We start from the raw sequence: 11,309 nt of genomic DNA, 5'->3' as shown, positions 1-11,309 counted from the left end.
AGTTGTGTTTCAAAAGAAAGACGTTCGCTAAATCTGTGTTGGTTGCGTGTTAATAGACCGTTCTCTTCGAAGAAGTCCATAATCTTTGCCCCAAACACATGTTCAAAAAAACGGCTGCATGTTAACGTTAATGATATGGACTGGCAGTTTAGTGGGTTAGTCCTATTGCCTTTCCTGAACGTTGATGTGACCTGTGCAACTTTCCAATCTTTGGGTAAAGATCTTTTGTCGAGCGAACGATTGTATACATTTTTAAGTATGAAGCTATTGCATCAGCATATTCTGAAAGGAAGCCAACTGATATATAGTGTGGACTGGGAGTCTTTCACTTATTAAGTGATTCAAGTTGCTTCACTACTCCAAGGATATCCACTTCTAAGTTACCAGTACTCATTTTGGCAGCTGTTCTTGATTCGGATTCTGGGATATTTACTTCGTCTTCTTGGTGAAGTTAATTCAGAAGGCTGTGTTTAGTAACTCTGCTTTAAAAGCACTGTCATCGATAGCATTTCCACTGCTAACACGCAGAGAAGGCGAGTCTTACCGTTATCAAACTTTACATACGACCAGAATCTCTTTGGATTTTCTGCCAGATTTCGAGACAAAGTTTCATTGTTGAAACTATTATGTGCATCTCGCATTCTGTAAAAGATCGCCAATCTTGTGGATTTTTCGTTCGTTTAAATTTGGCATACTTTTTTCGTTATTTCTGCAACAGTGTTATGACCTATTTTCTGTACCATGGAAAATCAGTTTCGTCGTTTGTTAAATTACTTGGTATAAATCTCTCAGTTGCTGTCGATACCATTTATTAGGATTCAAGCCACATCAGGTCTACACTTGCATTATTAATTTGGAAGGAATGGAGACTGTCTCTCAGGAAGGCGTCAAGCGAACATTTATCTGTTTATTCGAGTAGATACAATTTTCGTTTATTTTCAGAGGATTTGGGAATTAGGGTATTCAGTCTCGCTACGACTACCCCGTGTTCACTAATCGCTGCATCCGTTTTGATGCTCGTTATTAGCTCAGGACTATTATTTGCTAAGAGGTCAAGTGTGTTTCCACAACTGTTTACTATTTGAGTGACCTCGTGAGCTAATTGCGCAAAATAATTTTCAGGGGAAGTTTTTAGTACAATTTTGCATGAAGTTTTGTGTGTACCTCTGGATTTAAGCATTTATTTTCGCCAACATGTCGAGGGTAACTTGAAGTCACCATCACCTATAATTGTATGAGTCAGGTACGTGCTCAAAATTAGACTCTAATTTTCTTTGAACCTTTCCACAATTATATCGTCTGAGTTGGGAGGTCAGTAAAAGGATCCAATTATTATTTTATTCTAATAGCCAAGAATCACACCTGCCCAGACTAACTCACAGGAACTACCTAATTCAATTTCACGACAAGAGAAACTACCTCTAACAGCAACAAACACGTCACTGACAACTGTATTTGGCCTCTCACTTCTGAACACCCCTAAGTTCTTAGCAAAAATTTCCGCTGAGCTTATATCTGGCTTTAGCTATCTTTCAGTGCCTACAACGATTCTATTAGCACTTGGAGCTCTAGTGCTTTCCCAACAAGTGTACGATAATTTGCAACTGCTATAACGATGGTTCCTAGATCTACGTTCTTCCTGTATTCGACCTGCACGCTTTGAGACTGAAACGCTTTTTGTGTTTCCCCAGGACCCTCTAACCAAAAAAAACTACCCAGCCCACGCCACACAGCCCGCACTACTCGTGTAGCTGTCTCCTGTGTGTAATGGACTCCTGACCTATTCTGCAGAGCCCGAAAACCTACCGCCCTACCACGCAAGTCGAGGAATCTGCAGCCGAAATGATCGCAGAACCGTGTGAACCTCTGATTCAGACCCTCCTTTCTGCTCCATATCAGATGTCCTCAATCAGTCCTGTCGATATGCTGCAAATGGTGAGTTCTTCTTTCCTCTCGCAAGTAAGACTGTCAGCATTTTTCACTTCCAATAGCTGCTCGAAACCAGAGAGAATCTCTTCTGATGCAAACCGACACACATAATTCGTACTGGCGCGATCTACCATCTGCAGTTGGCTGCACCCTGTGTTCTTCACGGAATCAGGAAGGACCCATTCCACATCTAAAATGACTTCACCCAGTTTGCACATGGAGTGCACAGTGGCTTTCCTCACTTGCTTGGCACCCATGTCTCTAAGGGTTCCCATAATTCGCCTAACACAGAAGCTCCCAACTACCAATAATCCCACTCTCTGTGATGGCCTGTATCTTTGTATCTTGCAGTGGCAAGGGGAGTGGTGATTTAAAAGTGGGATATTGGATGCCAGGAATGGGTTTTGCGATTAACGTATTGGAAGGTGTAAGAAGTGGATGAGTTGGTATAGGATACGAGTTGGGAAAGGTAGGTAGATGTGGAAGGCGAGCTATAGTGGATGTCTTTCCAGGATTTCAAGGTACGTCCAGAGTTTGGGGGAAGCAGAGATACAGGCAACATTGATGTAGATGAGGATGGGGCAGATTAGGATAGTGGTAGAAGGATGTAAATCCCAGATACAGCTTTTTGGTAGTTTTAGTCATTTACGAACTTTGTGTTAGATAGTAAGGAGACGTGTATTATATGTCAGTTTTCTGTCGAGGATTAGTCATGTATGATTTATTTTGCTAGTAAGATGGAGAAATTGAAATCTGGACCACAAATACTCAGAGTGGTGAGGCCAAAGATAGTGGCTTGGCTTTTCTGTGGGCAAAACGTGAAGTTTCCATATATTGCACGACTTACTAGGAGATTCAAGTGGTCTTAGATGTAGACATGGGAGAATGGTAGGGTACGTTCAGTGGATATGTAGGTGATTTCATCAGTAAATTGCAGGATGTACGTGGGGAGTGTTGGTTTGGGAATGTTGGCAGTGTACAGTATACAAAGAAGGTTGAAAGGACAGAATTTAGAGTCACATCAGAAATGGGGTGAAGTATTTGGGAGCAGGTGTTGATAGTTGGTGGTGAAGGAAGGATGCTATGAGGTGGACATAGTTACCCGAGAGTGCAAAGGTTTGTAGCTTCAAGAGATGTCCAGAATGCCACAGCCTTTTTGGATATCAAGAGAGACAAATAAGACGAAGTTTTGTTTATTTAGTTGATGGGAGATGAGGTGGGCAAGGTAAAGAAGTTGGTCGTTATGGAATGTTCGTGATGAAAGCGACATTGGGTGTTGGGGATAGATAGATGGGTTTCAAGTTGCTGATGGTCGTTGGTTAAGAACTGCTTCATGGATTTTGCTGGAAACTGAGTAATGTTGATATGCTGATACGAAGAAGTCTGTGATGTTGGTTTATCAGGTTTCACAAAGAGGGTATTTTTGAATGTTTTTCACTGCTCTGGGTAATAACTAGTGTAGAGGATGGTATTGTAAAGGATGGCAAGAGTATTTTCATGTTCTTCAGTCACCAGATTTATACCTCCATGCTCAGATGTCTTCCTTATGACTTCTTGAACGTTACCCAATCTGCATATTTTCGATCAAAGATAGTGATGCATAGCCTAAATTCACGTTTACGCAGATACGATTTGCTTAAACACGTAAGCTCCCATTACCACTTTCATAAGACAACTTACATGTGGAAAGACCCTACTTGCCGACTATCTTGCCAACTTATGCATAATTTACGACAGGTAAAACTCATGGAACATTCTTACATGGTGTCGTTTCCACCACAATTACCTACGAACTTGCGCAAGCGCCTCTAGATGGATGAGCTCTTATGCTGCTCTCATTTGTTGGACAGTACACTCCTTCAATCGTTTATGTACATAAAAACTCATGACAAAATAACGTGATTATTCTTCAACTGAAAAAATAAATACTTCTTACAGCAGAAAAATTTTCCTAAACTATGTGATAGGAATCTCATTCCAGCATTCAGCAATTCCTTATAATCATTTAATTATAATAAAGCAACAGTTCATCATTTGAAGTGTCATATGGATCGAAAAATTATTGCAACTGGGAGCGTGGGCTTGCTGAAGTTCATATTAGTGCAGAGCAGTCAGTATCGTAAAGTTAATTTTTATTTCAATGAAATGATAATAATTTTATGCTTTAGTCATTGAGTGTAAATATTACAGTGAAACTGAGGTACAAAATTTGTTTATGCCTTCAGAGATTTGACCCTAACTAAAATCTTACGCAAATACAGCAGTTTTCGTATTGACACAATCATTGAGTAATAACTGTTCTGCACAGTAGTGCAGATCTAGGTTAGAAATTTTTTTAAGTATTGTACCAGTAGAAGAGGAGTTATATTTACAGCATCTGTAACACGTCAGATTCTTGACTAACTGTAAAGACAAAAACAAAGCAGAACTGCTGAAAGAAAAATCTTACTTTCTGATGCAAATTCCGTACGTTGTAGATAGCATCCAAGTACTAAACATAAAAACTTAGAAATAGTGTTCTTTGGAATGCGATACAAATATTTCAATGACGACAGCATATACAGTTCCCAGGTTCCACAGTATTACTTGTAATTTAATGCTAATTAGCACAGTACCTCGCATACTCGCATTAGACTTTTGTATAGAGTCAGAAATGTGGCTCAAAAGAAATCCAAATTGATTTTCTTCATTCAAAAGTGATTTTCTTCCTCTGCAGATAGCTTCCTTATAAGTGTACCAGATGTCTCCAAAAGGTCTTACGAGATACTTATTCCTGTTGGAACATTTGTGGGTCTTTTGTTTCTCCAACGTCAGTATAAGAAATTTGGCTAAAAGCTTCACAACCATATTCACTCTCATAAAACAAAAGGAGAAGCAAGTTTCTGTAAAGCTTACTGGTAGCTTCTGCTTGTGAAAAACTTCACTTGTCAATATCTTGAAAGTCGCAAAGTAGCTTTTCCAAGTTCAGCATGTGTAAATGCTAACTTTCATGTAAGGGTAGAGGTGAGTGGATGCACATGTAAATAGTTAATACTTGTGGAAACCCAACCTAAAAATGATGAGACTAAATTTGGAATCGTGTTCAAGAGCAGTATGATTTTAACCCTCATCTCGCCATCCTGATTTGGATTTTCCATGGTTTCCTCAAGATGGTAAGGTAAACACAAGGATGGTTCGATTTAAAAGGCCACAGTCATCTTAGCCTGTAAGAGTTTTATATACTTATGTATATATTATGTAATGGTCAAATACACACATCAAAGAAAGTTTTGCTTCACCTCAGTTCCGAGAGTTCCGGAACCTGTACAGAAAATTGCAATAAAGATCAACATAAACATCACTTCTGCCCCTTTTATAGCTCATGAAAGCCAAACATTGCGTGTTGTACCAAATAAGTGATACCTTCAAAGGTGGTGGTCCAGACTCCTGTACGCACCGGTACATCTAATACCCAGTAGCACGTCCTCTAGCATTGATGCATGCCTGTATTCATTGTGGCATACTATCTACAAGTTCATCAAGGCACTGTTGGTCCTGATTGTCCCACTTCTCAATGGCGATTTGGCATAGATCCCTCAGAGTGGTTGGTGGGTCCCATCGTCCACTTACAGCCCATTTCGATTTATCCCAGGCATGTTCGATAGGGTTCATGTCCGGAGAACATGCTGACCACTCAAGACGAAAGATGTCGTTATCCTGAACGATGTCATTCACAAGATGTGCACAATAGGGGCGCGAATTGTCGCTCATGAAGACGAATGCCTCGCCAATATGCTGCCAATACATTTGCACTATCAGTCGGAGGATAGCTTTCACGTAGCGAACAGCCATTACGGAGCCTTCCATGACCACCAACCGCGAACGTCGGCCCCACATAATGCCACCACAAAACAGCAGGGAACCTCCACCTTGCTGCACTTGCTGGACAGTGTGTCTAAGGCAATCAGCCTGACCGGGTTGCCTCCAAACAGGTCTCACACGATTGTCTGGTTGAAGGCATAAGCGAGACTCATCAGTGTAGAGAACGTGATGCCAGTCCTGAGCAGTCCATTCAGCATGTTGTTGGGCCCATCTGTACTGCGCTGGAATGTCATCGATAGTTCCTGTCTCTCTGTATCTCCTCCATGTCCGGACAACATTACTTTGGTTCACGCCGAGACACCTGGACACTTCCCTTACTGAGAGCCCTTCCTGGCACAGAGTAACAATGCAGACGCGATCGAATAGCGATATTGACCATCTAGGAATGGTTGGACTACAGGCAACACGAGCCGTGTACCTCCTTCCTGGTGGAATGAATGGAACTGATTGGCTGACAGACCCCTCCGTCTAATATGCACTGCTCATGCATGGTTGTTTACATCTCTGGGCAGGTTTAGAGACATCTCTGAACAATCAAAGGGACTGTGTCTGTAGTACAATATCCACAGTCAACGGCTAGGCATGGTTGGACTACAGACAACACAAGCTATGTACCTCCTTCCTGGTGGAATGACTGGAACTGATAGGCTGACGGACCCCCTCCGTCTAATAGGTGCTGCTCATGCATGGTTGTTTATGTCGTTGGGCAGGTTTAGAGACATTTCTGAACAGTCAAAGGGACAGTGTCTGTGATACAATATTCACCGTCAACGTCTATCTTCAGGACTTCTGGGAACTGGGATGATGCAAAACTTTTTTTTGATGTGTGTATAAATAAATAAATATGTGTCAGAAAGTTAAAGAGCATTTAATTTTTCTGACAGTCATGAAGGCAGGTAATAGTGCCAGTGCAGTAAGATGTTTTCACATGCAAGTTGACTTACCTGAGTCAAGAAAGCTTGTTCTGGGGGTATGCACATACATATTGTCAGTGCATGTGCAATTCCAGTTTTATTTGCAGTGCTAACACGTAGTGCACATAATTTGTAGAAGGTTGTCTCAGTGCTCTGTGGACGAAAGATAAATAAATATATGTCACTATGCAATCAATGGTTTGAGTTCTCATGGGAAAAAGTTTGCCACATAAAGCAAATTGCATAAGCAAGCCATAAAAATAACCATTAAGTCTATTAGTAGATGTAATGAAACAGAAATTGTAAAAATAAACAGTCAGTGTAATTATAAACAGAGAGAATGCAGCCAGGTTTACACATACAACTAAAGTGATGCCACAGCTGGTTACACACTGCAATGGTACCATGAGATACCGTTCAAGATGCTACAAATTCTACACAGTTGCCCCTGTTTGTAATATGGCACCAACTGAATCATATGTGTGATTATTAATGCTTTATTGGAAGTTACAGTATTAGAGCTGAGTCAAGAGTGAAATACAAGGAAAATGCAACCCAAATGTTGGATCTGAGAAACAGATTTCTTGTAGGAATGAAACAGGGCAACAAACATGTTAATAAAAGGAATAACACTATAGTTGGCGCTGAAAACGTTGGCAGTCGAGTGTAGCTTTGTTCTGCACTTCTACATTATGTATTGTCCTTCAGCCAATAAGTGTTCAGTAGTGTTCTCAGCACTCTGCTGTGAATATCGTAAGCAATGTGAGCGTTTAACATGACCATAGCGAGTTAATAGCAAATTTTTTATTCCATTTGTTGTTAGTTGTGTGGCTGACTGTGGTGAGAATCGACAAATTCTGAACAAGCAATCGAGAGACGTAATTTGCAGTGTAGATGCTTTCTTCAAGCACAGGGCACATGTGTGCAGTTACTGCGACCATTGCTTGAAACAGGCAATAATGCAATCCTGTCCGTGTCTGGAGTTGCGTGAGCTGCCATCTTTCGTGGATCAGACTATAGAAGACAAAATGCTGCTGGCTGTAGCAAACCAATCAACATGTGGTAGTTAAATATCACCTGCAGACGTAACACTCTTCCAAGGCTTTGGAATTTTATTGTATTCGATAATAATGTCTTTCGAATAGCTCTAATTTTCAGTTTCACAGTTGTCACATCACACTCAGGGACTCTTTCCCACACCGAGGATGTACTAGTAATGCAAGTTAAGTGACACAGTGCAAAATTATGTGAGCATTTTATGTATCATACAAACATTCACTTCCTATGAACGATTGGTTGTGGACAATATTATAAGCTGAATTTTGCGGTATAAGTTCAAATGAATGCTTCAAATAGCAGAATGAATAGAAGTACACATTTCTATCCCACAAATAAATAATTCAATTTATATTTTGTCATTGTGATGTAAACTAAAATACATAATTTTTTTCTTCATCACATAAGTAAATTCAAGCGAATACTTGAAAGTGTAGAATAAGTAGCACTACACATTTTAACCTGTGATGAGATAAATTTACATATTATCACATTTTATATTAGGAAAACGCAATTTTGTCTTCACAATGTAAGTGAAGATTTTCTTTTAAGAGTGTTTTTTCTTTTTTAATCTAAGTGGTTTCTTGTATTTTTAATCAAAATTATGTCTCATTACTCTAGGAATTCATTCACTTTATAATAAATTCGTTCTCTGAAGAATGTTTTTAGTTTCCTTTTGACTACCTGTATGTTATTAATTTCCTTTTTAGATTGATGGGAAGCTTGTTATATATTTTTATTCTTAACTCAGTTACTCCTCTATGGTATTCTGTGAGAGTTGCAGAGTCTCAGTGGAAATTTTATCCCTCTGTCCCGTGTCATACTTGTGAATGTCGCAGTTTTTCTGGAATAATTCCTTGTTGTTGGCTGCAAACAGCATCACAGTAAATGTCCTGAGAGTCTTAAAGAGATCTCTGCAGGATGTTCTTTTAGAAATATCTCATATTAACCTCACTGCTTGTTTTTGTAGTTTGAAGATGTTTTCAATTCCTGTAGCATTTCTCCAGAATATAGTACCATAGGAGGGTACAGAATGTAAATATGCAAAATACGAAAAAGGAATATTTCTCTGTCAACAAGGTGAGAAGTAGCTCTCAGGGCAAAACACACTGTCTAAGTTTTTCGCCCAGCTGATCAATTTGCTCTTTACATCTTAGCTATCTATCTATCTGTATGCCTAAAAATTTTGTGTCTATCCTTTCACAATTTGCTCTTTACATCTTAGCTATCTGTATGCCTAAGAATTTTGTATCTATATTTTCACAAATTTTTTGGTAGTTTTTCTCCATTTGAGGAACTTTGAGCTTTTTATTTACTGTATACTTACTGTACAATGTTAGTTTTTGAAAAATATATGACTATGTTTTCCTGTCACTAAGAGATAGGTGCCATAATGAAGATCAGGAAAATCAGCGGCCCAAGGATTGAGTCCCGGGGGACTGCATATTTTACATTTTCCCAGTGTGAGTTTACTGTTACATCTGCCTCCATTAAGATAACTCTTTGCTACGTGTTGTGTAGATAAGATTCTAGCCACATCAAAGGTTTGTCTTCAATGCCATAGTGTGGAAGCTTTTTTAACAATGTGTTATGGCCTACACAGTCCAAAGCTCCAGCAAGATCAGAAAAGATCCTCATTGGATACTTTCTGAGATTTAATACACTTAGAGTAGTCTTTTAGGCTAAATATAGCTCTCTCTGTGGAGAGTCCTTTATGAAAGCTAAACTGTGTAGGTGTTAGTAAGCTATTTTGTGTCATAAACTCTTCTCTCTGACATCTTTGCGAACATTCTCAGCAAAGAGATGGGCTGATAATTGGATAGAACATTCCTAGCTCCACGTTTGTGGCTGGGCACCACTATTGCAGTCTACCTAGACTATTGCAGTCTACCTAGAAATGTCCCAATTTTCATTGACTGGTTACATAAATAGCATAATATGTATCTGACTAAGTCTGCACATGATTTTAGAATCATATTTGATATTCCATCATATCCAGAGCTTTTAAGTAATTTTATTTAGGAGTTGTGTTTTTGAAATCAAGTGCTGTAATTGATGAGATTTTCATCAGATTTAGTAGCTCTATGGCTTCTGTGGGAAACTGTTTATTGTGGTTCCCAGTTCTTTCACTCACAGTAAGAAAAACGTTATTAAAAACGCATTCCACAACTTTTTGGTAATTTTTGTCTGAACCACTACAAGAGGACTGTGAGGTCCTTGCTTGTTCAGATTTTATGTTCCTATTTGACTCACTTTTTTATGATGTTCCACATGGTTTTTGCTTTATTGTTTACTTCCTAATTTTTTTCCGCATAAAGCGTTTGTTTGGCCTTCCTTGTGACACATGTTAGAATTTTACAAATAGTTTGTAATGTAGTTTCACTGCTAGATTTTTATTAGCTCTTTTTTCTGTATACAAGTCTGTTTTTAGCACATGATATTTTGATGCCTGGCGTTATCACGTCTTCGCTTCCACAACAGACCGATTGCATTTTAATCTGTCTTTGGGGGAAGCAGGATTCAAAATATTTGAGAAATAAGTCCAAGAATGAATTGAACTTGTCATTCATTGTAACTGAAGCTAGTAGATTCTGTATTTATTATTCTAACATTGGTGTGATCATTTACTGTTTTGTTACCGGCGAGTTTTAAGGTTGTCAGATGACCAACGTGATCAAACAGACCATTTATTATGGATTGTGTTTTCATGTCATTGTAATTTGTGGAGTCCAGGAAAAGATTATCAATCAAGTTCTTGCTGTGACAATATACTTTTTTTGGGAATGAGACCACCGGGAGTTGACTAAAAGTCCACAACAACGATTTTAGTTGTTTATGACTGTTGCTATTTGAAAGAAAATTAATGTTAATTCTGACACATACTATAATCTGATTCTCATGCCTACAAAGTTTTGTAAGAACTAATTCTAGCTACTAGAGGAACTTTTTAATGTTTCCCACAGATGCCCTGTAAACTGCAGTTTATTATGAGGAACTGAGTTTCCAGTTCTAATTTGGCACCACAACATCCAAATTTTGTTCAATACAGTACTAAGCTACATTTATGGTTTGTGATCTAAGAGTATTGTGCACGTAAATTTCCAAATCACCTTGCCTTAGGTGGGTCCTGCAGTAGTGATAAACAATTTTATGACTATTTAAATGTATTGATTGTTTTCTGTGGCTTAGATGTGATGTACAATTAGGCAGAGTACATCAGCAATAGTTTTGTCAGTATCTGCTGTTTCTTGAAGAGAAAGCAGTAGTTCTTTTTCTTTATTTAGAAGGTTTTTTATATTTTGGTGAAATATTTTTAAGCTATTCAGGTTAGATATGACATGAGCTAAATTATTATCAAAGGGGACAACATTTACTCTGCAACTTTCCCTATCCTCTAGTCTAAAATGGGTTTTCTTTAAGTGTTAATTACTACAGGAAAGTGCTGCAATGGCAAACGATCACATTTTTTAAAACTTCTGTTGTATCTGGCAGGAGAGAAGTACTTGTGATTGTTTCAACAATTTTTTGATTTATGAACTTTTTTCCAAG

Source organism: Schistocerca cancellata, chromosome 1 (assembly GCF_023864275.1).
Source record: "Schistocerca cancellata isolate TAMUIC-IGC-003103 chromosome 1, iqSchCanc2.1, whole genome shotgun sequence".
Taxonomy (NCBI): domain Eukaryota; kingdom Metazoa; phylum Arthropoda; class Insecta; order Orthoptera; family Acrididae; genus Schistocerca; species Schistocerca cancellata.
This window is presented reverse-complemented; position numbering follows the sequence as displayed.